Source organism: Schistocerca gregaria, unplaced genomic scaffold (genome assembly GCF_023897955.1).
Source record: "Schistocerca gregaria isolate iqSchGreg1 unplaced genomic scaffold, iqSchGreg1.2 ptg000169l, whole genome shotgun sequence".
NCBI classification, from domain to species: Eukaryota; Metazoa; Arthropoda; class Insecta; order Orthoptera; family Acrididae; genus Schistocerca; species Schistocerca gregaria.
In genome coordinates this window covers 16,684,259-16,696,834 of record NW_026061724.1, presented here as the reverse complement: position 1 = coordinate 16,696,834, position 12,576 = coordinate 16,684,259, and the positions used below count along the sequence as shown (strand labels likewise).

At 53.8% G+C, this 12,576-nt stretch overlaps 25 non-coding genes across 25 annotated transcripts; all 25 read right to left on the bottom strand.

Moving 5' to 3' along the window:
• Positions 1–173: 173 nt before the first annotated feature.
• Trnal-uag (transfer RNA leucine (anticodon UAG)) lies at positions 174–255 on the bottom strand. Its single transcript has one exon. It is a non-coding gene; the product is annotated as a tRNA-Leu (tRNA).
• A 453-nt stretch (positions 256–708) lies between these two features.
• Positions 709–780, bottom strand: Trnah-gug (transfer RNA histidin (anticodon GUG)). The gene has a single exon. It is a non-coding gene; the product is annotated as a tRNA-His (tRNA).
• Positions 781–1,172: 392 nt separating this feature from the next.
• Positions 1,173–1,244, bottom strand: Trnae-cuc (transfer RNA glutamic acid (anticodon CUC)). Its single transcript has one exon. It is a non-coding gene; the product is annotated as a tRNA-Glu (tRNA).
• A 445-nt stretch (positions 1,245–1,689) lies between these two features.
• Trnal-uag (transfer RNA leucine (anticodon UAG)) lies at positions 1,690–1,771 on the bottom strand. The gene has a single exon. It is a non-coding gene; the product is annotated as a tRNA-Leu (tRNA).
• Positions 1,772–2,224: 453 nt separating this feature from the next.
• Positions 2,225–2,296, bottom strand: Trnah-gug (transfer RNA histidin (anticodon GUG)). Its single transcript has one exon. It is a non-coding gene; the product is annotated as a tRNA-His (tRNA).
• Positions 2,297–2,687: 391 nt separating this feature from the next.
• Trnae-cuc (transfer RNA glutamic acid (anticodon CUC)) lies at positions 2,688–2,759 on the bottom strand. Its single transcript has one exon. It is a non-coding gene; the product is annotated as a tRNA-Glu (tRNA).
• A 445-nt stretch (positions 2,760–3,204) lies between these two features.
• Trnal-uag (transfer RNA leucine (anticodon UAG)) lies at positions 3,205–3,286 on the bottom strand. The gene has a single exon. It is a non-coding gene; the product is annotated as a tRNA-Leu (tRNA).
• Positions 3,287–3,739: 453 nt separating this feature from the next.
• On the bottom strand, positions 3,740–3,811 carry Trnah-gug (transfer RNA histidin (anticodon GUG)). The gene has a single exon. It is a non-coding gene; the product is annotated as a tRNA-His (tRNA).
• Positions 3,812–4,202: 391 nt separating this feature from the next.
• Positions 4,203–4,274, bottom strand: Trnae-cuc (transfer RNA glutamic acid (anticodon CUC)). The gene has a single exon. It is a non-coding gene; the product is annotated as a tRNA-Glu (tRNA).
• A 445-nt stretch (positions 4,275–4,719) lies between these two features.
• Positions 4,720–4,801, bottom strand: Trnal-uag (transfer RNA leucine (anticodon UAG)). Its single transcript has one exon. It is a non-coding gene; the product is annotated as a tRNA-Leu (tRNA).
• Positions 4,802–5,254: 453 nt separating this feature from the next.
• Trnah-gug (transfer RNA histidin (anticodon GUG)) lies at positions 5,255–5,326 on the bottom strand. The gene has a single exon. It is a non-coding gene; the product is annotated as a tRNA-His (tRNA).
• A 392-nt stretch (positions 5,327–5,718) lies between these two features.
• Positions 5,719–5,790, bottom strand: Trnae-cuc (transfer RNA glutamic acid (anticodon CUC)). The gene has a single exon. It is a non-coding gene; the product is annotated as a tRNA-Glu (tRNA).
• A 445-nt stretch (positions 5,791–6,235) lies between these two features.
• On the bottom strand, positions 6,236–6,317 carry Trnal-uag (transfer RNA leucine (anticodon UAG)). Its single transcript has one exon. It is a non-coding gene; the product is annotated as a tRNA-Leu (tRNA).
• Positions 6,318–6,770: 453 nt separating this feature from the next.
• Trnah-gug (transfer RNA histidin (anticodon GUG)) lies at positions 6,771–6,842 on the bottom strand. The gene has a single exon. It is a non-coding gene; the product is annotated as a tRNA-His (tRNA).
• A 391-nt stretch (positions 6,843–7,233) lies between these two features.
• Trnae-cuc (transfer RNA glutamic acid (anticodon CUC)) lies at positions 7,234–7,305 on the bottom strand. Its single transcript has one exon. It is a non-coding gene; the product is annotated as a tRNA-Glu (tRNA).
• Positions 7,306–7,750: 445 nt separating this feature from the next.
• Trnal-uag (transfer RNA leucine (anticodon UAG)) lies at positions 7,751–7,832 on the bottom strand. Its single transcript has one exon. It is a non-coding gene; the product is annotated as a tRNA-Leu (tRNA).
• A 453-nt stretch (positions 7,833–8,285) lies between these two features.
• On the bottom strand, positions 8,286–8,357 carry Trnah-gug (transfer RNA histidin (anticodon GUG)). Its single transcript has one exon. It is a non-coding gene; the product is annotated as a tRNA-His (tRNA).
• Positions 8,358–8,748: 391 nt separating this feature from the next.
• Positions 8,749–8,820, bottom strand: Trnae-cuc (transfer RNA glutamic acid (anticodon CUC)). The gene has a single exon. It is a non-coding gene; the product is annotated as a tRNA-Glu (tRNA).
• Positions 8,821–9,265: 445 nt separating this feature from the next.
• Positions 9,266–9,347, bottom strand: Trnal-uag (transfer RNA leucine (anticodon UAG)). Its single transcript has one exon. It is a non-coding gene; the product is annotated as a tRNA-Leu (tRNA).
• Positions 9,348–9,800: 453 nt separating this feature from the next.
• On the bottom strand, positions 9,801–9,872 carry Trnah-gug (transfer RNA histidin (anticodon GUG)). Its single transcript has one exon. It is a non-coding gene; the product is annotated as a tRNA-His (tRNA).
• Positions 9,873–10,264: 392 nt separating this feature from the next.
• Positions 10,265–10,336, bottom strand: Trnae-cuc (transfer RNA glutamic acid (anticodon CUC)). The gene has a single exon. It is a non-coding gene; the product is annotated as a tRNA-Glu (tRNA).
• Positions 10,337–10,781: 445 nt separating this feature from the next.
• Positions 10,782–10,863, bottom strand: Trnal-uag (transfer RNA leucine (anticodon UAG)). The gene has a single exon. It is a non-coding gene; the product is annotated as a tRNA-Leu (tRNA).
• A 453-nt stretch (positions 10,864–11,316) lies between these two features.
• On the bottom strand, positions 11,317–11,388 carry Trnah-gug (transfer RNA histidin (anticodon GUG)). Its single transcript has one exon. It is a non-coding gene; the product is annotated as a tRNA-His (tRNA).
• A 392-nt stretch (positions 11,389–11,780) lies between these two features.
• Trnae-cuc (transfer RNA glutamic acid (anticodon CUC)) lies at positions 11,781–11,852 on the bottom strand. The gene has a single exon. It is a non-coding gene; the product is annotated as a tRNA-Glu (tRNA).
• A 445-nt stretch (positions 11,853–12,297) lies between these two features.
• Positions 12,298–12,379, bottom strand: Trnal-uag (transfer RNA leucine (anticodon UAG)). The gene has a single exon. It is a non-coding gene; the product is annotated as a tRNA-Leu (tRNA).
• Positions 12,380–12,576: the final 197 nt, after the last annotated feature.

Sequence of the window (12,576 nt, the reverse complement as noted above, 5' to 3'; positions counted from 1 at the left end):
CATTACACGTTTGGCACCTGTGGGTTTGGAACCCACGCCTCCAAAGAGACTGGTGCCTGATACCAGCGCCTTAGACCGCTCGGCCACGCTACCTACACAACACGCGCGTCACAAGAGCTGCGTCCTACCCCACGAGAACACACCGCATCGGCACAAAAATGAGACGTCAAAATTGGCAACTGTGGGATTCGAACCCACGCCTCCGAAGAGACTGGTGCCTAAAACCAGCGCCTTAGACCGCTCGGCCACGTTACCGTTGGAGCAGCAGCGGCAAAACGTTTCATTTGTACTACAAAGGTCACTTCGAAATGGAAGTATCTTGGCAATCGCCGTGCCATGTCCACTGGAAGCATCTCTTTAGGCCATCCACAACAAGAAAGTGCCGTGCCCGCCGTATGGTAGCGACGCCACTTGTCTGTAGCTGTCGCAGTTAAGGAGACAGCATCAAGAGACGTTTTCGTGCCGTGACCATGTTTCGAAACCTGGGCTTTCCGTAACCACTAAAGTATCATAGCTGTACCTGTCGGGCGGAGCTAGAATGTTCCATGTAACAGACATATGTGAGCTCAAGAAGGTTGCACTTGTGATGAAGTGGTAGTACGGACTGCGGCCTGCGGAACACGAGTGAAAAACCAAGGAAGCACTGTGATTTCGGGTACTCGTGCACTATCGTCAATGCAACGGCAGCAAGGAGAAACTTTCAAAAATTGCCGTGACCAGGATTCGAACCTGGGTTATTGCGGCCACAACGCAATGTCCTAACCACTAGACGATCACGGCCATGGCCACGGAGGCGCCCACGGAAGCAGCTGGCTGGAATGCAAGTGTCGATACACAGCAAAGCCTAAGCCTAGGCCAAGGTGTACGCCACAGCAGTGGCAGACACGGTCTCCATCACATGCATGCGAGCTAATGAACGTGCCTGCGCTGTCAGTACACTAACTACAGTGGTTAGCTGCATCCACCTCCGTGGCAATGTGTTGCAGACCTCCAAGCCTCTTGACAACAGGTACCGGTATGTGGCTGGATAACAAGTGGATAGACGCCGCATCTCTCTCGCCGTCAGGTGTTGCAACGAATCATACTTAACGTGGCTTTGTGCACGCGTCAGCGTAGCGTCAGTCGAGCAAAGTCGAGACAAGTCGCATAAGAGGAGCAACAAAAACGCGCACTTCCGGTACCGGGAATCGAACCCGGGCCTCCTGGGTGAGAGCCAGGTATCCTAGCCACTAGACCACACCGGATAACGACGGCAGCGCTCCTCCAGCGAACGCAGCAGCAACCCACGGTTAATCGACGACAAGTGTAAAAAAATCCACTCTCTCGCGTTATAGAGCGGCGTGCTCCGGACGCATTTCGTGGAGACGAACGCCAGCAATGATGAGAGCAAAAGGCGCCTACAAATCCTGTCGTTGCACCACGCACTGTTCTACGACAATTCACGAAACAGACGCTCACGCCTTGTTGTGCCGTTTTCTTTGCGGGCAATGAGTGCAGCTGTCTACGACACAGGCAACATTACACGTTTGGCACCTGTGGGTTTGGAACCCACGCCTCCAAAGAGACTGGTGCCTGATACCAGCGCCTTAGACCGCTCGGCCACGCTACCTACACAACACGCGCGTCACAAGAGCTGCGTCCTACCCCACGAGAACACACCGCATCGGCACAAAAATGAGACGTCAAAATTGGCAACGGTGGGATTCGAACCCACGCCTCCGAAGAGACTGGTGCCTAAAACCAGCGCCTTAGACCGCTCGGCCACGTTACCGTTGGAGCAGCAGCGGCAAAACGTTTCATTTGTACTACAAAGGTCACTTCGAAATGGAAGTATCTTGGCAATCGCCGTGCCATGTCCACTGGAAGCATCTCTTTAGGCCATCCACAACAAGAAAGTGCCGTGCCCGCCGTATGGTAGCGACGCCACTTGTCTGTAGCTGTCGCAGTTAAGGAGACAGCATCAAGAGACGTTTTCGTGCCGTGACCATGTTTCGAAACCTGGGCTTTCCGTAACCACTAAAGTATCATAGCTGTACCTGTCGGGCGGAGCTAGAATGTTCCATGTAACAGACATATGTGAGCTCAAGAAGGTTGCACTTGTGATGAAGTGGTAGTACGGACTGCGGCCTGCGGAACACGAGTGAAAAACCAAGGAAGCACTGTGATTTCGGGTACTCGTGCACTATCGTCAATGCAACGGCAGCAAGGAGAAACTTTCAAAAATTGCCGTGACCAGGATTCGAACCTGGGTTATTGCGGCCACAACGCAATGTCCTAACCACTAGACGATCACGGCCATGGCCACGGAGGCGCCCAAGGAAGCAGCTGGCTGGAATGCAAGTGTCGATACACAGCAAAGCCTAAGCCTAGGCCAAGGTGTACGCCACAGCAGTGGCAGACACGGTCTCCATCACATGCATGCGAGCTAATGAACGTGCCTGCGCTGTCAGTACACTAACTACAGTGGTTAGCTGCATCCACCTCCGTGGCAATGTGTTGCAGACCTCCAAGCCTCTTGACAACAGGTACCGGTATGTGGCTGGATAACAAGTGGATAGACGCCCATCTCTCTCGCCGTCAGGTGTTGCAACGAATCATACTTAACGTGGCTTTGTGCACGCGTCAGCGTAGCGTCAGTCGAGCAAAGTCGAGACAAGTCGCATAAGAGGAGCAACAAAAACGCGCACTTCCGGTACCGGGAATCGAACCCGGGCCTCCTGGGTGAGAGCCAGGTATCCTAGCCACTAGACCACACCGGATAACGACGGCAGCGCTCCTCCAGCGAACGCAGCAGCAACCCACGGTTAATCGACGACAAGTGTAAAAAAATCCACTCTCTCGCGTTATAGAGCGGCGTGCTCCGGACGCATTTCGTGGAGACGAACGCCAGCAATGATGAGAGCAAAAGGCGCCTACAAATCCTGTCGTTGCACCACGCACTGTTCTACGACAATTCACGAAACAGACGCTCACGCCTTGTTGTGCCGTTTTCTTTGCGGGCAATGAGTGCAGCTGTCTACGACACAGGCAACATTACACGTTTGGCACCTGTGGGTTTGGAACCCACGCCTCCAAAGAGACTGGTGCCTGATACCAGCGCCTTAGACCGCTCGGCCACGCTACCTACACAACACGCGCGTCACAAGAGCTGCGTCCTACCCCACGAGAACACACCGCATCGGCACAAAAATGAGACGTCAAAATTGGCAACGGTGGGATTCGAACCCACGCCTCCGAAGAGACTGGTGCCTAAAACCAGCGCCTTAGACCGCTCGGCCACGTTACCGTTGGAGCAGCAGCGGCAAAACGTTTCATTTGTACTACAAAGGTCACTTCGAAATGGAAGTATCTTGGCAATCGCCGTGCCATGTCCACTGGAAGCATCTCTTTAGGCCATCCACAACAAGAAAGTGCCGTGCCCGCCGTATGGTAGCGACGCCACTTGTCTGTAGCTGTCGCAGTTAAGGAGACAGCATCAAGAGACGTTTTCGTGCCGTGACCATGTTTCGAAACCTGGGCTTTCCGTAACCACTAAAGTATCATAGCTGTACCTGTCGGGCGGAGCTAGAATGTTCCATGTAACAGACATATGTGAGCTCAAGAAGGTTGCACTTGTGATGAAGTGGTAGTACGGACTGCGGCCTGCGGAACACGAGTGAAAAACCAAGGAAGCACTGTGATTTCGGGTACTCGTGCACTATCGTCAATGCAACGGCAGCAAGGAGAAACTTTCAAAAATTGCCGTGACCAGGATTCGAACCTGGGTTATTGCGGCCACAACGCAATGTCCTAACCACTAGACGATCACGGCCATGGCCACGGAGGCGCCCAAGGAAGCAGCTGGCTGGAATGCAAGTGTCGATACACAGCAAAGCCTAAGCCTAGGCCAAGGTGTACGCCACAGCAGTGGCAGACACGGTCTCCATCACATGCATGCGAGCTAATGAACGTGCCTGCGCTGTCAGTACACTAACTACAGTGGTTAGCTGCATCCACCTCCGTGGCAATGTGTTGCAGACCTCCAAGCCTCTTGACAACAGGTACCGGTATGTGGCTGGATAACAAGTGGATAGACGCCCATCTCTCTCGCCGTCAGGTGTTGCAACGAATCATACTTAACGTGGCTTTGTGCACGCGTCAGCGTAGCGTCAGTCGAGCAAAGTCGAGACAAGTCGCATAAGAGGAGCAACAAAAACGCGCACTTCCGGTACCGGGAATCGAACCCGGGCCTCCTGGGTGAGAGCCAGGTATCCTAGCCACTAGACCACACCGGATAACGACGGCAGCGCTCCTCCAGCGAACGCAGCAGCAACCCACGGTTAATCGACGACAAGTGTAAAAAAATCCACTCTCTCGCGTTATAGAGCGGCGTGCTCCGGACGCATTTCGTGGAGACGAACGCCAGCAATGATGAGAGCAAAAGGCGCCTACAAATCCTGTCGTTGCACCACGCACTGTTCTACGACAATTCACGAAACAGACGCTCACGCCTTGTTGTGCCGTTTTCTTTGCGGGCAATGAGTGCAGCTGTCTACGACACAGGCAACATTACACGTTTGGCACCTGTGGGTTTGGAACCCACGCCTCCAAAGAGACTGGTGCCTGATACCAGCGCCTTAGACCGCTCGGCCACGCTACCTACACAACACGCGCGTCACAAGAGCTGCGTCCTACCCCACGAGAACACACCGCATCGGCACAAAAATGAGACGTCAAAATTGGCAACGGTGGGATTCGAACCCACGCCTCCGAAGAGACTGGTGCCTAAAACCAGCGCCTTAGACCGCTCGGCCACGTTACCGTTGGAGCAGCAGCGGCAAAACGTTTCATTTGTACTACAAAGGTCACTTCGAAATGGAAGTATCTTGGCAATCGCCGTGCCATGTCCACTGGAAGCATCTCTTTAGGCCATCCACAACAAGAAAGTGCCGTGCCCGCCGTATGGTAGCGACGCCACTTGTCTGTAGCTGTCGCAGTTAAGGAGACAGCATCAAGAGACGTTTTCGTGCCGTGACCATGTTTCGAAACCTGGGCTTTCCGTAACCACTAAAGTATCATAGCTGTACCTGTCGGGCGGAGCTAGAATGTTCCATGTAACAGACATATGTGAGCTCAAGAAGGTTGCACTTGTGATGAAGTGGTAGTACGGACTGCGGCCTGCGGAACACGAGTGAAAAACCAAGGAAGCACTGTGATTTCGGGTACTCGTGCACTATCGTCAATGCAACGGCAGCAAGGAGAAACTTTCAAAAATTGCCGTGACCAGGATTCGAACCTGGGTTATTGCGGCCACAACGCAATGTCCTAACCACTAGACGATCACGGCCATGGCCACGGAGGCGCCCACGGAAGCAGCTGGCTGGAATGCAAGTGTCGATACACAGCAAAGCCTAAGCCTAGGCCAAGGTGTACGCCACAGCAGTGGCAGACACGGTCTCCATCACATGCATGCGAGCTAATGAACGTGCCTGCGCTGTCAGTACACTAACTACAGTGGTTAGCTGCATCCACCTCCGTGGCAATGTGTTGCAGACCTCCAAGCCTCTTGACAACAGGTACCGGTATGTGGCTGGATAACAAGTGGATAGACGCCGCATCTCTCTCGCCGTCAGGTGTTGCAACGAATCATACTTAACGTGGCTTTGTGCACGCGTCAGCGTAGCGTCAGTCGAGCAAAGTCGAGACAAGTCGCATAAGAGGAGCAACAAAAACGCGCACTTCCGGTACCGGGAATCGAACCCGGGCCTCCTGGGTGAGAGCCAGGTATCCTAGCCACTAGACCACACCGGATAACGACGGCAGCGCTCCTCCAGCGAACGCAGCAGCAACCCACGGTTAATCGACGACAAGTGTAAAAAAATCCACTCTCTCGCGTTATAGAGCGGCGTGCTCCGGACGCATTTCGCGGAGACGAACGCCAGCAATGATGAGAGCAAAAGGCGCCTACAAATCCTGTCGTTGCACCACGCACTGTTCTACGACAATTCACGAAACAGACGCTCACGCCTTGTTGTGCCGTTTTCTTTGCGGGCAATGAGTGCAGCTGTCTACGACACAGGCAACATTACACGTTTGGCACCTGTGGGTTTGGAACCCACGCCTCCAAAGAGACTGGTGCCTGATACCAGCGCCTTAGACCGCTCGGCCACGCTACCTACACAACACGCGCGTCACAAGAGCTGCGTCCTACCCCACGAGAACACACCGCATCGGCACAAAAATGAGACGTCAAAATTGGCAACTGTGGGATTCGAACCCACGCCTCCGAAGAGACTGGTGCCTAAAACCAGCGCCTTAGACCGCTCGGCCACGTTACCGTTGGAGCAGCAGCGGCAAAACGTTTCATTTGTACTACAAAGGTCACTTCGAAATGGAAGTATCTTGGCAATCGCCGTGCCATGTCCACTGGAAGCATCTCTTTAGGCCATCCACAACAAGAAAGTGCCGTGCCCGCCGTATGGTAGCGACGCCACTTGTCTGTAGCTGTCGCAGTTAAGGAGACAGCATCAAGAGACGTTTTCGTGCCGTGACCATGTTTCGAAACCTGGGCTTTCCGTAACCACTAAAGTATCATAGCTGTACCTGTCGGGCGGAGCTAGAATGTTCCATGTAACAGACATATGTGAGCTCAAGAAGGTTGCACTTGTGATGAAGTGGTAGTACGGACTGCGGCCTGCGGAACACGAGTGAAAAACCAAGGAAGCACTGTGATTTCGGGTACTCGTGCACTATCGTCAATGCAACGGCAGCAAGGAGAAACTTTCAAAAATTGCCGTGACCAGGATTCGAACCTGGGTTATTGCGGCCACAACGCAATGTCCTAACCACTAGACGATCACGGCCATGGCCACGGAGGCGCCCACGGAAGCAGCTGGCTGGAATGCAAGTGTCGATACACAGCAAAGCCTAAGCCTAGGCCAAGGTGTACGCCACAGCAGTGGCAGACACGGTCTCCATCACATGCATGCGAGCTAATGAACGTGCCTGCGCTGTCAGTACACTAACTACAGTGGTTAGCTGCATCCACCTCCGTGGCAATGTGTTGCAGACCTCCAAGCCTCTTGACAACAGGTACCGGTATGTGGCTGGATAACAAGTGGATAGACGCCCATCTCTCTCGCCGTCAGGTGTTGCAACGAATCATACTTAACGTGGCTTTGTGCACGCGTCAGCGTAGCGTCAGTCGAGCAAAGTCGAGACAAGTCGCATAAGAGGAGCAACAAAAACGCGCACTTCCGGTACCGGGAATCGAACCCGGGCCTCCTGGGTGAGAGCCAGGTATCCTAGCCACTAGACCACACCGGATAACGACGGCAGCGCTCCTCCAGCGAACGCAGCAGCAACCCACGGTTAATCGACGACAAGTGTAAAAAAATCCACTCTCTCGCGTTATAGAGCGGCGTGCTCCGGACGCATTTCGTGGAGACGAACGCCAGCAATGATGAGAGCAAAAGGCGCCTACAAATCCTGTCGTTGCACCACGCACTGTTCTACGACAATTCACGAAACAGACGCTCACGCCTTGTTGTGCCGTTTTCTTTGCGGGCAATGAGTGCAGCTGTCTACGACACAGGCAACATTACACGTTTGGCACCTGTGGGTTTGGAACCCACGCCTCCAAAGAGACTGGTGCCTGATACCAGCGCCTTAGACCGCTCGGCCACGCTACCTACACAACACGCGCGTCACAAGAGCTGCGTCCTACCCCACGAGAACACACCGCATCGGCACAAAAATGAGACGTCAAAATTGGCAACGGTGGGATTCGAACCCACGCCTCCGAAGAGACTGGTGCCTAAAACCAGCGCCTTAGACCGCTCGGCCACGTTACCGTTGGAGCAGCAGCGGCAAAACGTTTCATTTGTACTACAAAGGTCACTTCGAAATGGAAGTATCTTGGCAATCGCCGTGCCATGTCCACTGGAAGCATCTCTTTAGGCCATCCACAACAAGAAAGTGCCGTGCCCGCCGTATGGTAGCGACGCCACTTGTCTGTAGCTGTCGCAGTTAAGGAGACAGCATCAAGAGACGTTTTCGTGCCGTGACCATGTTTCGAAACCTGGGCTTTCCGTAACCACTAAAGTATCATAGCTGTACCTGTCGGGCGGAGCTAGAATGTTCCATGTAACAGACATATGTGAGCTCAAGAAGGTTGCACTTGTGATGAAGTGGTAGTACGGACTGCGGCCTGCGGAACACGAGTGAAAAACCAAGGAAGCACTGTGATTTCGGGTACTCGTGCACTATCGTCAATGCAACGGCAGCAAGGAGAAACTTTCAAAAATTGCCGTGACCAGGATTCGAACCTGGGTTATTGCGGCCACAACGCAATGTCCTAACCACTAGACGATCACGGCCATGGCCACGGAGGCGCCCAAGGAAGCAGCTGGCTGGAATGCAAGTGTCGATACACAGCAAAGCCTAAGCCTAGGCCAAGGTGTACGCCACAGCAGTGGCAGACACGGTCTCCATCACATGCATGCGAGCTAATGAACGTGCCTGCGCTGTCAGTACACTAACTACAGTGGTTAGCTGCATCCACCTCCGTGGCAATGTGTTGCAGACCTCCAAGCCTCTTGACAACAGGTACCGGTATGTGGCTGGATAACAAGTGGATAGACGCCCATCTCTCTCGCCGTCAGGTGTTGCAACGAATCATACTTAACGTGGCTTTGTGCACGCGTCAGCGTAGCGTCAGTCGAGCAAAGTCGAGACAAGTCGCATAAGAGGAGCAACAAAAACGCGCACTTCCGGTACCGGGAATCGAACCCGGGCCTCCTGGGTGAGAGCCAGGTATCCTAGCCACTAGACCACACCGGATAACGACGGCAGCGCTCCTCCAGCGAACGCAGCAGCAACCCACGGTTAATCGACGACAAGTGTAAAAAAATCCACTCTCTCGCGTTATAGAGCGGCGTGCTCCGGACGCATTTCGTGGAGACGAACGCCAGCAATGATGAGAGCAAAAGGCGCCTACAAATCCTGTCGTTGCACCACGCACTGTTCTACGACAATTCACGAAACAGACGCTCACGCCTTGTTGTGCCGTTTTCTTTGCGGGCAATGAGTGCAGCTGTCTACGACACAGGCAACATTACACGTTTGGCACCTGTGGGTTTGGAACCCACGCCTCCAAAGAGACTGGTGCCTGATACCAGCGCCTTAGACCGCTCGGCCACGCTACCTACACAACACGCGCGTCACAAGAGCTGCGTCCTACCCCACGAGAACACACCGCATCGGCACAAAAATGAGACGTCAAAATTGGCAACGGTGGGATTCGAACCCACGCCTCCGAAGAGACTGGTGCCTAAAACCAGCGCCTTAGACCGCTCGGCCACGTTACCGTTGGAGCAGCAGCGGCAAAACGTTTCATTTGTACTACAAAGGTCACTTCGAAATGGAAGTATCTTGGCAATCGCCGTGCCATGTCCACTGGAAGCATCTCTTTAGGCCATCCACAACAAGAAAGTGCCGTGCCCGCCGTATGGTAGCGACGCCACTTGTCTGTAGCTGTCGCAGTTAAGGAGACAGCATCAAGAGACGTTTTCGTGCCGTGACCATGTTTCGAAACCTGGGCTTTCCGTAACCACTAAAGTATCATAGCTGTACCTGTCGGGCGGAGCTAGAATGTTCCATGTAACAGACATATGTGAGCTCAAGAAGGTTGCACTTGTGATGAAGTGGTAGTACGGACTGCGGCCTGCGGAACACGAGTGAAAAACCAAGGAAGCACTGTGATTTCGGGTACTCGTGCACTATCGTCAATGCAACGGCAGCAAGGAGAAACTTTCAAAAATTGCCGTGACCAGGATTCGAACCTGGGTTATTGCGGCCACAACGCAATGTCCTAACCACTAGACGATCACGGCCATGGCCACGGAGGCGCCCAAGGAAGCAGCTGGCTGGAATGCAAGTGTCGATACACAGCAAAGCCTAAGCCTAGGCCAAGGTGTACGCCACAGCAGTGGCAGACACGGTCTCCATCACATGCATGCGAGCTAATGAACGTGCCTGCGCTGTCAGTACACTAACTACAGTGGTTAGCTGCATCCACCTCCGTGGCAATGTGTTGCAGACCTCCAAGCCTCTTGACAACAGGTACCGGTATGTGGCTGGATAACAAGTGGATAGACGCCGCATCTCTCTCGCCGTCAGGTGTTGCAACGAATCATACTTAACGTGGCTTTGTGCACGCGTCAGCGTAGCGTCAGTCGAGCAAAGTCGAGACAAGTCGCATAAGAGGAGCAACAAAAACGCGCACTTCCGGTACCGGGAATCGAACCCGGGCCTCCTGGGTGAGAGCCAGGTATCCTAGCCACTAGACCACACCGGATAACGACGGCAGCGCTCCTCCAGCGAACGCAGCAGCAACCCACGGTTAATCGACGACAAGTGTAAAAAAATCCACTCTCTCGCGTTATAGAGCGGCGTGCTCCGGACGCATTTCGTGGAGACGAACGCCAGCAATGATGAGAGCAAAAGGCGCCTACAAATCCTGTCGTTGCACCACGCACTGTTCTACGACAATTCACGAAACAGACGCTCACGCCTTGTTGTGCCGTTTTCTTTGCGGGCAATGAGTGCAGCTGTCTACGACACAGGCAACATTACACGTTTGGCACCTGTGGGTTTGGAACCCACGCCTCCAAAGAGACTGGTGCCTGATACCAGCGCCTTAGACCGCTCGGCCACGCTACCTACACAACACGCGCGTCACAAGAGCTGCGTCCTACCCCACGAGAACACACCGCATCGGCACAAAAATGAGACGTCAAAATTGGCAACGGTGGGATTCGAACCCACGCCTCCGAAGAGACTGGTGCCTAAAACCAGCGCCTTAGACCGCTCGGCCACGTTACCGTTGGAGCAGCAGCGGCAAAACGTTTCATTTGTACTACAAAGGTCACTTCGAAATGGAAGTATCTTGGCAATCGCCGTGCCATGTCCACTGGAAGCATCTCTTTAGGCCATCCACAACAAGAAAGTGCCGTGCCCGCCGTATGGTAGCGACGCCACTTGTCTGTAGCTGTCGCAGTTAAGGAGACAGCATCAAGAGACGTTTTCGTGCCGTGACCATGTTTCGAAACCTGGGCTTTCCGTAACCACTAAAGTATCATAGCTGTACCTGTCGGGCGGAGCTAGAATGTTCCATGTAACAGACATATGTGAGCTCAAGAAGGTTGCACTTGTGATGAAGTGGTAGTACGGACTGCGGCCTGCGGAACACGAGTGAAAAACCAAGGAAGCACTGTGATTTCGGGTACTCGTGCACTATCGTCAATGCAACGGCAGCAAGGAGAAACTTTCAAAAATTGCCGTGACCAGGATTCGAACCTGGGTTATTGCGGCCACAACGCAATGTCCTAACCACTAGACGATCACGGCCATGGCCACGGAGGCGCCCACGGAAGCAGCTGGCTGGAATGCAAGTGTCGATACACAGCAAAGCCTAAGCCTAGGCCAAGGTGTACGCCACAGCAGTGGCAGACACGGTCTCCATCACATGCATGCGAGCTAATGAACGTGCCTGCGCTGTCAGTACACTAACTACAGTGGTTAGCTGCATCCACCTCCGTGGCAATGTGTTGCAGACCTCCAAGCCTCTTGACAACAGGTACCGGTATGTGGCTGGATAACAAGTGGATAGACGCCGCATCTCTCTCGCCGTCAGGTGTTGCAACGAATCATACTTAACGTGGCTTTGTGCACGCGTCAGCGTAGCGTCAGTCGAGCAAAGTCGAGACAAGTCGCATAAGAGGAGCAACAAAAACGCGCACTTCCGGTACCGGGAATCGAACCCGGGCCTCCTGGGTGAGAGCCAGGTATCCTAGCCACTAGACCACACCGGATAACGACGGCAGCGCTCCTCCAGCGAACGCAGCAGCAACCCACGGTTAATCGACGACAAGTGTAAAAAAATCCACTCTCTCGCGTTATAGAGCGGCGTGCTCCGGACGCATTTCGTGGAGACGAACGCCAGCAATGATGAGAGCAAAAGGCGCCTACAAATCCTGTCGTTGCACCACGCACTGTTCTACGACAATTCACGAAACAGACGCTCACGCCTTGTTGTGCCGTTTTCTTTGCGGGCAATGAGTGCAGCTGTCTACGACACAGGCAACATTACACGTTTGGCACCTGTGGGTTTGGAACCCACGCCTCCAAAGAGACTGGTGCCTGATACCAGCGCCTTAGACCGCTCGGCCACGCTACCTACACAACACGCGCGTCACAAGAGCTGCGTCCTACCCCACGAGAACACACCGCATCGGCACAAAAATGAGACGTCAAAATTGGCAACGGTGGGATTCGAACCCACGCCTCCGAAGAGACTGGTGCCTAAAACCAGCGCCTTAGACCGCTCGGCCACGTTACCGTTGGAGCAGCAGCGGCAAAACGTTTCATTTGTACTACAAAGGTCACTTCGAAATGGAAGTATCTTGGCAATCGCCGTGCCATGTCCACTGGAAGCATCTCTTTAGGCCATCCACAACAAGAAAGTGCCGTGCCCGCCGTATGGTAGCGACGCCACTTGTCTGTAGCTGTCGCAGTTAAGGAGACAGCATCAAGAGA